General features: G+C 42.1%; 1 non-coding gene across 1 annotated transcript; it reads left to right on the top strand.

Moving 5' to 3' along the window:
• Positions 1-393: 393 nt before the first annotated feature.
• On the top strand, positions 394-500 carry LOC111756036 (U6 spliceosomal RNA). Its single transcript, XR_002790540.1, has one exon. It is a non-coding gene; the product is annotated as a U6 spliceosomal RNA (small nuclear RNA).
• The last annotated feature ends 12,053 nt before the right edge of the window (positions 501-12,553 follow it).

Below are 12,553 nucleotides of genomic sequence, written 5' to 3'. Positions count from 1 at the left end.
CCACAGTGGTTGTACCAGTCTGCACTCCCACCAATAGTGGAGAAGTGTTTCTTTTCCTTACAGCCCCTACAGCATTTCTGAGCACTCATTTAATGTGTAAAAATATATGATTTGTGACAAATACATTAAGGAGAGAAATTTAAAAGATAGATAAAATGGTCACTTTTAAGTTAACTGAGTGGTTACCCCTGGAAGTACCCAGGGCTCTATCTAATTACCCTTGAAAGAGGTAAGTAAAAGAATTGAGCTTGTATTTGACCTTTGTGAATGAATTGTATTTTCCAGCAATCAAATGGCCTTCAATGACAAAGAAAAGTTCTGGAGAATTCTAGTAGTTGTGTAAGGAATATGTTATAATCTGAATGTTACAGTCTGAATAAATACACTGGACACGTGCTCGCTTCGGCAGCACATATACTAAAATTGGAATGATACAGAGAAGATTAGCATGGCCCCTGCGCAAGGATGATATGCAAACTCGTGAAGTGTTCCATATTTTTAAATTTCCCATTAACTTAAATTAAACGCTGTATTACTTACATTGTCTTACTATGACTGATCTTATTTGAATCTGATTTATTAGACTGCGGTTTTGCCTTGGCTGATTTTATTTGAATTTGGTATGCTTGATAGTATCAACCTTAAAAGTAGAGGCAACTACTCTGAAGATAACAAGATGTAAAAGATATCCATACCAGTTTGGATTATTAATAGCTCTCAAGTCCTACAATGTTTTCAAATTTGGGTTTTTATAAAAATAGCTATGTAATACTATGCTTAACTATATTAAGCCTGGTGATGTAGACAAATCTTTTGAAAATAACAAGAGAAAGCATAGTAACTATGATAGATCACCTAATATTATGGTCTTATGTGTCTTTTTCACTGCATGTTTTTCTACGAATTTGTTTTGCTCTCTTGTTATGATTTGTTTTTCCTTATAATACAGAGAGGATAGATATACATGCAGGAGCTCACACATGAGAAGATTTTAAAAAACTGTTTATGGGAACAGATTATATAATGCAAGATGTAATGAACAGATACTCTGAAGAAGAAGAGACAGTAAGAAACCCAATGCTAATTCTGTAGCATTATGATATACAATCTAGCAATACTATTATTCACTGATCAGAGTGATATTAGTCTAGTCTCTCAAGTTCAATTTCAGCATACATAAAGATAAGGACAGCTACTACGAAGAGAATGAGAGATACTTTATTATTGTCTTCCCCAATGGCAGATGTTGAAGACCTAAAAAGCCTTCCTCATCCTGTAATGATTTGATTAGTTCTATAATATGCAGTATGTAATTAATGTGCATGAAGATGGGGACAACTATTTGGAAGAACCTAGAGACAATTAGATAAACAGTGAAGATCTCCAGTGGACTTGCTTTACAATCTGTATTTCTTTAAATTGTTTCTTTTTGAACTGTTTTGTTCTGTTTTGATATGTTTAATCTTACACTTTTTAAGATAAAAAACAAGTATGTAGGACTGATAACCATATTACTAGGTTTTTGTTAGATCATTGAGCAGAACTGTTGGCAGTGTCACTATTTGAATGTCACTTTACATACTTTAATTTTGTAACCTGAACAACTATTTCTAAGATGACAATATGTAACTTATCAACTGGTGATTTCTTACCATTTATTTTTCTGTAATTCTGTATTATTTCTACCCTTTTTAAAAAAATTTCCATGTATTTTTTGTTTCTTTCTCTTTAAATAAATAGTTAAAAAAAAACACTGGACTCCCAGTCCCCAAGATGATGGTATTAGGAGATAGGAGGTCTTCTGGGATGATTAAATTAGGAGGCAGAACCCTCTGGAAGGGCATTAGTGTCCTTGTAAAAGACGCTCTAGAGCGTCACCTTGCCTCTTTCACTAAGGACACAGCTGACAAGCACCGTCTATGAAGAAGAAAGTGGGTGTCCACCCGATGCAGAATCTGCCAGTGCCTTGATATTGGACTTTCTGGCCTCCAGAACTGTGGGAAATATGTTTCTTCTATTTCTAAATTACTTTTTCATATTTTTGTGAGAGGATTCCAAATAGACTAACAGAAGGTAGAAACAGAATTGGTTCAGTTACAGGCTCGTCAATACCAGGAGGAAATTGCCCTTTTTATGCCTCTAAGCCAGTGTGATAGCTTTGGTGTTTCAGGGATCTTGGCCCTTGCAGGCACTTCCTAGGGATGGCTCCTCCTAGGGTCTAGGGTGGTGTTAGGCAAGGGTTTTCAGCAGTTCTGGATATATTCTATGGAAGTTGAGGAGGTTTTAGCTAACCATTTATTAGCCCTTGCTGTGTGCATACAAGCATAGATTAGGTGTCACAGGAAAGAAATATATGCAGTGTGAATAAACATTGGGTGTGGTTGAATAAACCATCCAAGCTGTCCAGCTCCCATCCAACTGGGAGGCAGATAATACAGATTCCAAGTCCTTTCACTTCCTCTGCCATTTTAGGTTTTCTGGAGTGAGAAAAGACTTGTTACCTTAACTTTCAGGAAAAGGTTGACCTATTTGATATTTAGTAGTGAGAAAGTTCTGTTAAAAACCATTTGAAATTTGAGGATAAGGATTTTAAGATGGTACTCAAATAAGAAATAGTGGAAAAAACATCTAATTAATGTCAAACATTTATATGCTGAATGTGTGGCAGCATAACTATTTGTGACAATAAATTATTTGCATACAGATGTCTTCATTCACTTATTCAATAATTAATTGAGCATTTAGTATTTCCCCAGGAACTGTTCCAGAATTTGAGGATTTGAAATTGATCAAGACAATTGTCCCCAGTGTACCCATCACATCACTTTGGTCCACTTCTCACGTACCCTCTGGATGTGGTGGATTGTGTCTTGCGAGCTCAGACTTGTTTTAGACTGCCCGTGTGTTACTCAAGCCTCAAGCCGGAGGCTTCCAGTTTTCTGAGTGTAATGAGGCTCCATTCTCCCATTCCTACTGCTGAAAGCAGCTGTCATTTGGCTTGGGCTGGATAGATAAAGGCATTAGTTTCCTGTCTCTCAGCAGACAGTCCCAGGAGGTATTCTGTAGCTTTTCAGCAGGTCCCATGGAGAGGAGCTCCTGTCACCCGCAGCTCAGCCTTGACAGTGAGCACGCATGTTGACTTTTCCTTCTTCCCCACTCTCTTCAGGACTCACTCCTGCTTCCTGAAAGCACATCCCAGAATAAACTATAGGCTTGCAAGTCTGGGCTCAGCTCTTCTTTCAGTGGAACTGAGCCCTGAAAGATGCAGCGCTGCCCAAAAGCTGTGCAATGTGAGCCACGTTAGCAGTTTACGCATTTCTAACAGCCAGACTCAGAAAAGTAATGAGAAACAGGTAAAATAAATCCTAACACTTTATTTAATCTAATATGCATGTGTACTATCATTTCCGTATATAATCCATGTAAATAATAAGATATGCATTTTTCTTACCATGTCTTCAAAATTCTGTGTAAAATTCATACCTTAAGTACATGTGCCTTAAGCACATGTCAATTTGAATACTAAATTTTTAGTGGAGCATATACTCCATACTTAGAGATTTAATAAAGTTTAGTTTGAAAGAGTATATTATCTTACCCAAGTTGTTTTAAGAACATTTGAAAAATTTCCAGTAACTGCATCAAAATATTCACTCTTAAATTTTTAAAAAATTTCTTATTTATTTATTTATTTATTTATTTTTGGGTACTGGGAATCAAACTCATGACCTCACGGTCACCACGCAGGCACTTATGTTGCTGAACTAAATCCTCAGCCCCACTCTTAAATTTAAATTAAATAGAATGTACTATTTAGTTCCTCATGAGCACTAGTCACATTTCAAATGTTCAGTCACCGTATAAGGCCAGTGCTGACTGCATTGGACAGCACAGACCCGGTAGAGGTAGACAGACAATAAATTAAATAAACAAAGCTTAATATGTTAGGTGGATGCTAAGGAGACAAATAAAGGCAGAGAGGGAAATTTTAGAAGTCCACTAAGTTTCTCAAATAAAAACATAAGACATTTTATTGTACCTGCATTTCAGAAAAAGATACTTTTTAGGTATGCGCATATTCTTTGCAAAAATTTCTCGAATTGTTTGATACTTATTTTAGTACTTACACTAAAAAATTACTCCTTGTTTATCTGAAATGCAAATTTAGCTCGATGCCCTGTGTTCTATCTAGTAACCCCAAACAGGGTGGTCAGCAGACTTCTGTCTGAGAAGGTCCCTGCAAGTCCAGACGTGAGGAGATGATGGCACAGGTCATGTGGGTGTCCAGAAGCATGAGCCAGGTGGAAGGGACAAGAAGGGCTGGCGTGGGAATTCTTGGTGTGTTCAGGGAAAGGCCAGGAGCTAAGCGCAGATAAAGCTCAAGGAAAGGAGGGGCAGCACCAGCTGGGGAGGCCAGCAGCCAATGAGAAGCTACATCACAGAAATCCCAGCATGCCAGGGAAAGGGACTGGGATTTTGTTCTAAGAGGAATGCGAAGCGATTGGAGAGCTGACCTGGGGCCGAAGTTGCTTGTGGTTGAATGCAATCTCTTCAACTGCTGTGTTGGGAATGGACAGAAGGAGGCCGGTGGCAGAAGCTGAGTGAGTCTGGAGTCTGAGGAAGGTGGCTGGGACCAGAAGGGGGTGATGCCGGCTTTATTTAGAAGGCAGAACAGGCAGCCTGAACTGATGAGCTGGATGGAAGCAGGAGAGGTGAATTGAGAACTCCTAGACGTTTACCCTCTTGTGAAAGAATGAAGCTTTCATGCGTGGAGTTCAGGAGGTTTGTGAGTGAGGCAAGGATGAATCCTGAACCAGATACTGGCAGACAGATTTTCTTGAGAGAAGATCACTCAGGGGAGCACGGATGTTTCAGCATATACGGGTCAGGAAATGTAATATATCACCAAAACAGACGCAAGGACAGAAATCACATGGTCATCTCAGTAGAAACATCTGAAGCGTTTGACAAGTCCAACATTTATTCCTGACAAAAACCTTGAAGAAGATAGGTACAGAAAGCCCTTATCCCAGCCAGCCAGGATGCCCTTTAAAAATAAAAGTCAGAGTGTACCACTGCCAATGCTTGTATCCAATACAGCTGTTTCTTTGCTCTTGAGAGCAAGTATAAAGTCCTTCCCATGGCCCTGCTTCTCTGGCCTCTGCCCATCTCGCTGCCCTTCCTCTGCCTCCCCTGCTTCCCTCAGCCAGCTCTGGCCTCTGGTTGCTGCGCACACCTCGTCTCTGACTGCCACGTGCACACTCTTCTCAGAAGCTCTCTGGCTTGCTCTCCCCTGGTTTCATCTCTGCTGAAATGTGCTCCCCATCCCTGGTCTACAACTCCCCTCCCTGCCTCCCTTCCGCTCTTTATCCCACTCTGCTTTTCTCCAAGGCACTAATAACTGCACGGACTTATATCCCACATTCCTCTGCCCACTCGTAGACTGGCACGTGAGTCTCACAAGGGAGGAACATTTGCCTGCTTCGTTCTGCTGTACCCCATCTCTGCAGTGGCTACTGGTGGCATTTCAGCTGAGAGGCTCGAGATGTCCCTCTCTGCCCATACCATCACTTTGTGTTTTAAGAAGGTTCTAGTGTGGAAAACCTGTCTGGGCTCCTGGCAGGGATGTTCCCAGAAAACTAGGGGCAAAAGACGCTTTCTTCCTGTCCTTTAGAACTTGTGAAACTGTTGGCCACAACCTGCAGTGGAGAACAATGCAAAGCCAGTGGGTGGTGGTTTGGGTTGGGAGGGGCTCCCTCCAGGCTGCAGAACGCTGATCCAGATGCCTGAAGAGCTGATCAAGCCCCTGTTTGAACACTTACTTGCTGTGCTGCCTTGGGCGAGTCAGGGAGCTTCTGTCTGGTTTGCTGTAAGGGACAATGGGAATGCAAATGTAATCGTTCTCACCAATTCTCTTTCCTCTTAATGACTACAGCAGCTTTGGGTTGTTTAGGTACGAACAATAGACATAGGACTCTAGATTCTTTAAGCAAACATGGGCTTAATTGGAAGGCTATAGAAAAGCTCTGCGAAGCAGAGAAAGCTGCAGAGCTAGGTCTCTAAAAGCAGAGGGTTGATTTGGGCCCCACAGCAGTCATTGAGGAGGCCTGTTGGGGGCTCCAGTTTATTTGCAGGGAGCAAGAATCAACAGGCTGAGAATGGCCTCAGGGCCCACTGCCTGGTCAGGATAAGAAAGGTCACCTTGACTGCCAGTGTCACTGAGAATGGGGATGGAATCTGAGGCATTGTCACCAGGATTGAAAGAGAAATGGGTTAGTGCCTCATTCCCTGTGTTCCGGCTCTGTGCAGGACTGTGGGGAGCTAAAGCCAGAGAAGCCAGGCTGCTGAGGGATTTGGATTTTTATTGCGGTGGAGCAGCGTGGGAGTTGGACTTGGAGGGGAGGGGTGTTTGTGACCCTGATGTTCTCTATTGCTACAGGGTGTTGGCTCTGCCTGTTTGTCCAGTGCTCCCCTGGCAGTTGGCCTGCCTAGATGACTCCAGGTCAAGGTCAGGACATGTTGTCAGCTCTCCTAGCCTTGCAGCCTGGTGACCCTTTGCCATTGGAGAGTGAGGGTTCTCTGCAGAGCTGGGCTGGCCGCTGCTGGTTCTTCTGTGCTTTTCTGTTTCAGGTACCGCCTGGCGTCAGAAGCCACTTCTGAGTCATCCTTCTGTGATCTCACCTTAGGACAACGGTGCTTTTTCATGACTCAGGCTATGTCCTGAGATAAAAGCAAAGGGCATAGTTCTCTCTCTTTTGGACTTACAGATCCTTTTGCTTAGACATTACTGCAAAAATAGCCCTACGAATGTTTTTGTGTTTAGAAAAATGAATGAAGTCTTATTGTGGAGAACTGAAAAAGAAAGAAAAATAGGACAACATAAAGAAGAAACCACCATTGCTGTCATCTCCACCATGCAGTGTTCCATGATGATTCCCCCATGCAGTGTCAACACTGTGGGATCCAGACTTATACTTTTATCTCAGTGCACATTGATGCATAGGCAAATGTTCTACATTGGCCTGTTATTTACAGAGCTAATTGGCATTGGTGCAACCTCAGAATTGCACACAGCTTTGCAGAGCAAAGGAAGAAATTCATTGTTAATTTGCAGAATAGGAAATTAAAATAGAGGCCCAATCATACCATGGTGAAGTGCTTGAACTGTGCAGTAATAATAGTTAACATTTATGAAGTCTTTCCTTGCACCAAGTACTATGCTAAGCACTTTTTGTGTACCAGCTCATTTATTCTTCACAGCAAGCAATGAGGAAGGACTGCGATGATTATTACCAGCTTGCCCCGGAGAACACAGGCATAAAGTGATCAAGCCACTTGCCCAAGGTCACATGGATCCTGAGCAGCAGAGCTGGGATGTCACCTTGGCTACTGGCTTCGGAATCTTGCCCTCAGCTCTGTTGTCCACTTACCCTCCATAGTTATAGCACAGTCCTCACAATGAGGACAAGGTCCATGTTTTATTCACTGTTCCAACCCCTGTGGCTAGCACAGGTGGTCAGTAAATAATGATCAAACAAATGAGCTGGGTTTGTATAAGGGCTCTGTCTTTTACAAGCTGTGTGAGCTTGGGGGGCTTCTTAACTACTCTTCAGAACTGGCTCAGTGCAAGGGCAAGTTTAGTCTTCCTTCTTCTCAGACAGTTCTGCATCCAATTTCACCATGCCCGTCCCTGTTATCTTGGTCCACACCACCACCCTTCCTTACAAGAACTTTTGTGATGTCTTCTTGCTGATATAGGGGAACAAAACTCCTCATCTGCTATAGGTCTGGTCCAAGTGCACTCCTGCCTCACCCTTCCAGAGTGCTGGAGCATGACATTTCAGAGATGATTAGCACTGTCCTTTGTGAATGAATGCGCCACCCATGGGCCATTCCACTCACTTCCCCTCACCCTCCTCACTTCCTTTCTTCGCATCAGCTCCCCTTCATCTTCATGGCTTCTCTTATTTCTCCTTGGATAAATTCCAAATCGGTCTGCGGTGTCATCCTGTCACCTGAGTATCTCCCTCTATCTCCCAGACAGTTCTCAAGTGTCCTGACTCTATATCAAATTCCAAAGGGCTGACCCTAGGACCTCTCAGAAACCAAAGAAATTGGTTCCTCAGGATGGTTGGTGGGAATGTAAAGTAATGTCACTGTCACAGAAAACAGAATAGCAGTTCCTCAAAAAACTGGAGCTAAAATTACCATATGACCCAACAATTCAACTCTGGGTATGTATCAAAAAATAATAAAATCAGGGATTCAAGTAGATATTTGCACACCCATGTTCATAGCAGCAGCTGCCACAATAGCCTGAAGGTAAAAAAGAAGGAAGCAAGTGTCTGCAGTAAGTGTCTGAATGAATGGGAAGATAAACAGAATACATTGTGCACTTATAAATGGAATAGCATTCAGCCTTCAAATGAAGGAGATTCTAACACAGGCTGTGACAGGGATGGACCTCAGAGCTGTTACTCTGTATAAAATAAGCTAGATACAGAAGAACGAATACTGTATGATTCTATTTATGTGAACAATTGAGAGTGGTTAAATATATAGAGACAGAGACAAATATTGTTTGCCAGGGACTTAGTGGTGAGGGAGATGGGAGCTGTTTATGAATATAGAGTTTCAGGTTTTTTAAAAAAGATACTGGGCAAAATTTCAGCTTTGCAAGATGAAAATTGTTCTGAAGTTGGTTGATGAGTGAGGTGAATATACTTGACATTACTGAATTATACATTTAAAATAGTTAAGATGATAAACTTTATATTATGTGTAGAGTTATGGATTAAAAACTGGTGGTCAACGTAACACCAGCTGGATTACATCAGCATGGTGCTGAGCGTAGATGTTTCTCCTGAGGAAAGTTGCCAGCATAGAGACGTGGAGAAGGAGAAGCAAGGCATTGACATACAGAGGTGCGTTAAGGCGTGGAGGCATTGTGGGTTCTCCTATGTGTTGCTGTTTGAGCCGCTGGTTCTCCTGGAGAAGCTGTGGCCCTCATATCGAGTGTTGTATCCTGGCTCTGGAGGGGAAGACATGTGCTGATTGGTTTCCAAGATGAACTCATCACGCTGATTTCCTGGCATTTACTTGACTGTACTTGTCATTGGAGGAGCTCAGGGCCTTCATGTCATTGAGGATGGCTGTAGTGCTTTTCAGGACAACCTTGGTCTTTGTTGTGAGTGTGACCCCTCAGCTCCAGTATAGAACCCTCAACCTGCCAGTACAGCTCCTTCACCCTGCTGCCATGGATTTTCTGGCTTCCACTGTTGACCTTTGGGCCTTCCCAGCACGGATCCATAAAAGAGACTGGTGTGAGTCCTTCTTGTGAGCCTCCAATTGGACTCGTGGGAGGCACTGTCATGGGGTCTAGGTCTTCATCTGGACTCATGTGGGACATTGCTGTGGGATTCAGGCTCTTGGCTAAATATTCTATGTCTTTAGTGTTGTGGACAGATTTCCTGCATTTCTTTGTGTTAACTCTGGGTGGCCATCGTAAAAATAATATTATAAACTCCATGTCCTGATTCTAATTGTTCTCTGCACAAACCCTGAGTACAACACATAGCTTATATCACAATTAAAAATAATTTTAGCTTTTAATCATCTCAGCTCAAGAGACACACAGAGAGAGCACAGAGCAATGCAGTGTGTAGTTAGTGGTTAATAGTAGGTTCTGTTCCTTCACTGAATCTGAGTTTCAGGCCCTTGGGACCCTGCTTGGACAAATTTCATAACATGTCTTTCAGTTTCCTAGTCTGTGAAGCACAAATAGGGAAGCTACTTCACAAAATCACTGTGAAGATTAAATGAGTTCATCCACAAAGCAGGTTTAGAAGATCAGTTGGCATGTAGTATGTGTTCTCTAATTCCAGGTATTTTTATGTGACTCCTCTTCAGGAAGCATGCTCTCCTTCTTTCCCACCTTGCTTAGTCTTACACATTGTCTTAGTTACTTTTACTCGTTGCTGAAACAAAATACCTGGTGCCCAAAGTTGGAGGAAAGGTTTATTTCTTATAGTTTTGGAGGTTTCAGTCCACACTCAGTTTGCTCCAAGGCAAGGTGGCATGGCTGGGCTGCAGTTCATGGCAGCTGGAAACAGCAAGGCAGAAACCAGCAAGAGAGCAAGACACACTTTCTTCCTGCCATTACATCACATCCTGGCTCCACCTCTATGTGGGTATAGCATTGACACCATCAATCCAAGCACTAGACAATGAACCAATCACAGATGCATAATGTAAATGCATGAGGTCTGGGGGCCACTGACATAAACCATGACACACATCATGCAAATTTCATACCATAACAAATTTTAACCTCTTTCTTAAAACCTTTTTTGATCTTGACAGCTTGCAGGAATTAACCACTTTTCCAAACAATCACAGTATTTGTATATAGTGTATATTTGTATATTCATTGATCAAGTATTGTATATAAGCAGTAAGTATATTTATGAATGTTGCTACTATGTTTATATAATTTAAGTGCTTTTGAAAGCCATTGAAAAGCAGTGTGAAATGGTTAAAGTGAAATCTAGGAGGATGCAGAGCTAGGAGAAAAGACTAGTGTTACATGTAATGTGGGCTGGGTTCCACTGAAAGTAGATGTGAGACCAGGAATTAGCTGCGGACAGTTGATTGGGGAAGTAATTTCAGGGAGTAGGAGTAGCTGAATGGGGAGAATGAGGGAAGAAAGAAAAAGCAATAGACGTGTACCAGGGGTGGGTGTTCAAAAATTACAGTGAATGCTTAAATTTTAAACATTATTATGATAAAAGATATATTGCCATTAATCCTCTCCAAAATATTCCCTCTCCCTTCAAACATACATATCCCATTGCTCTTGCCACTTTTTGAAGCAGTTCTGGAAGTCCACTTTCATCATTGTCTGTATGAGATGTGATCAGAAGTGCAATAAATGCTTCCACTGGCTGCATCCAACAGAAAGGTAGGCTGATAAAAATATGTGTGTCCTTTACCACCTTATCCACAATGATGTAGGGGAAAGAAACTCCCAGCCTACTAAATGTCCAGTATGACTTCATGTTCTCTAAAATCAAAGAATGAATTTTAGGAACAATGGTGGTTAAGAGAAGAATATATTGAGAGAAAGAAAGCTTCTGTCTGAGAGAGACAGAAAGGATCCTGAGTGGGTTGCAAAGGACTCTGTCTTTTCCAGGGACTTTTATGGGTAAAATGTGAAGCAGGTCTAAGGTGGGGAAAACATAGGAACTCATTAGTGGGTATGAGGTGGGACAGAACTATAGTCAACCAACAAGATTATGAGTATAATTGCTCAGGTAAAATTGATTAAATTGGGGACAAATGCGAAAGTGAGTCATGTAGCAAACAGGCTTGAATATGGAATAGGGTCTTTGCCTGGAAGGGTAAGGTTAGTGGCTCCTTCTGAACTCCTCAGGGTGATAGAGACCTATTTAGAATATCAACCCCTGGGAGGGCCTGTGGCCTCTCTGGTGATGCCACCCTTCACCCAGGTGACTGTGGTGGGCCTATCATGGCAGTGATATCTAGCCAGGACTGATGACTGGAAGAAAACCAGTCTACAATAGGACCCTAACAATGGTGCACACCAGGCATAGGTGAAACCAACAAGATTGAAAGGACCAAAGCTTGAACCAACAGGAGAAAATGACAAAACAAAACACAAAATGCAACCTCAGACCTTCAGTCCTCCCAGATCAAGTACAGGAGACATAGAACTAGAAGAAATTAGAAGACACACACTTGAAACCTCTGAAAATATAGCAAAGAGATAAAGAAACCAATCTGTGTGGCTATAGAGGAAATCAGATGAGAAATAATCTCCCAGATTAAAAAAAAAAGAAATGGCATCCATAATGAAAGGATTGCTCAACACAGCTGGAGAAGACATAGACAAAAAAATAAAAGAGCACAGGAAAATGATGGAAATCTTGAATGAACAATATAAGAAAGGACCAAAATGCAAGAAACAAATTCAAAAAGATATTCAGGAAATTAAGAATTTCACTGAAAGCTGGAAAAACTGCTTGAATGAAGTTGAAGATAAACTTTAGACCTTGAAGACAGGATTGAGGCTAGTGACTAAGAAAGAAAAGATCTCTTTAAAATAGCAAGGGAGGGTAAGCAGCCATGGCTCAAGAGAGTGGCGGATGACCCAGGGATAGAACCAGCCAGCACCTCCCGAGATTCCCGCCATTGTGGAACTTAAGGCACTGGGCGACAAAGCAACCTGCTCACCTCCCTAGTAAGCAGCCATGGCTTGAGCAAGTGTTGGCTATCCAGGTCAAAAACCAGCCAGCCAGCATCTCCCGAGATTCTTGCCATGGTGGAATTTAGGGTGCTGGGGAACAAAGCAACCCACTCGCCTCTCTGGTAAGCAGCTGTGAGCCTACCAGCGCATGGGCTGAGAATCAAACAATCCATCCTCCCCCTTACTGCCCCATTTCAAATGGGAGCCAAAGATCTGAGCATCTCTTAGGAGGATGACTGTATGCAATATAGCAAATATGGGGGGATCTCCTTCTATCATATCTTTGAA

Source organism: Cavia porcellus, unplaced genomic scaffold (assembly GCF_034190915.1).
Source record: "Cavia porcellus strain 051 isolate PalLab524CR breed Dunkin Hartley unplaced genomic scaffold, mCavPor4.1 scaffold_19, whole genome shotgun sequence".
Lineage (NCBI taxonomy): Eukaryota > Metazoa > Chordata > Mammalia > Rodentia > Caviidae > Cavia > Cavia porcellus.
Note: the sequence above shows the minus strand (reverse complement) of the source record. Positions and strands in the feature narration are given on the sequence as shown.